A 956-nucleotide genomic window follows, 5' to 3' on the forward strand; every position below is an offset into this window, starting at 1 on the left:
CTCTTTCACCCGGGGCTGGGTCGGCCTTGCTAGGTGAGGAGCTGTCGGCAGGACAGGTGGCATCAGCGCCCACTGCCTGCTCCTCAGTGCAGAGCATGCTGTGGGTGCATCCTCCCCTGTAGCCCCAGAAGGGCCGTGGCTCTGAAGCAGCCCGCTGATGGGGATGGCAGAAGGAAGGGGCGGGCAGGCAGCCTGGTGAGGGCACAGCTGGTGCCTGGGGTGTTACCAGAGCACAGGGACACCCACAGGCGGAGAGGCAGAGGAGAAACCAGTTCCAGGCTGAGGGGAGGTCTCCAGAACATGACCTGCACCCTAACCTCCACCTGCCCGGCCTGTAGGGTTGCTCCGACCTGGGAAGCCCTCCATTCTGCCTCCCTCTCCAGCCTTGGAAGGAGGCACCCACTGGGAGCCGGCGCTGGCCCTGGATGCAGCTGCCTGAATGTATTTTTTATGAAATTCCGTTAAAGCTTCTTCTCTTCATCTCTCCTGCCCATTGGTTTCTTTTGCTGCAGCTGAGCGTTCTCTTTATCCTCCGTTTTCGGTGACCACTTTGGCGGTTCTTTTAAAAGGAGGCGAAAACGCGGGCAGCGCCGGCAGGAGCGGCGGCAGTTCCCCCCATTCTAGGTGCCCTCCTGTCACCCAGGGCAGACGCCGGGCGGTGGACCGGTCCGCGCCACTTCAGGGGCACTCGCAACAACCGACGGCCGCGAGTTGCCCACGGGGCCCCTTTCTCAGGGCTGCCCCTCTGACCTGAAACTCGCTTCGACCATGTCCTCCTTGGAGCGGGAGAGGGTTGTGGCTGGCCCCGGTCCTGCAGCCCCTGCCTCCTCTACCTGGGTTGGGGGAAGGGGGAAAGTGGTGCGACCAGGGCAGATGCTATTCCTCCTCCCACCGGGTCCCCACCACGCCCTCTGCAGGCTCCTCCCACGCCGGGCAGCCCAGCGGCGTCTCCCGGC

This window comes from Chlorocebus sabaeus, chromosome 16, assembly GCF_047675955.1.
Source record: "Chlorocebus sabaeus isolate Y175 chromosome 16, mChlSab1.0.hap1, whole genome shotgun sequence".
Classification (NCBI taxonomy): domain Eukaryota; kingdom Metazoa; phylum Chordata; class Mammalia; order Primates; family Cercopithecidae; genus Chlorocebus; species Chlorocebus sabaeus.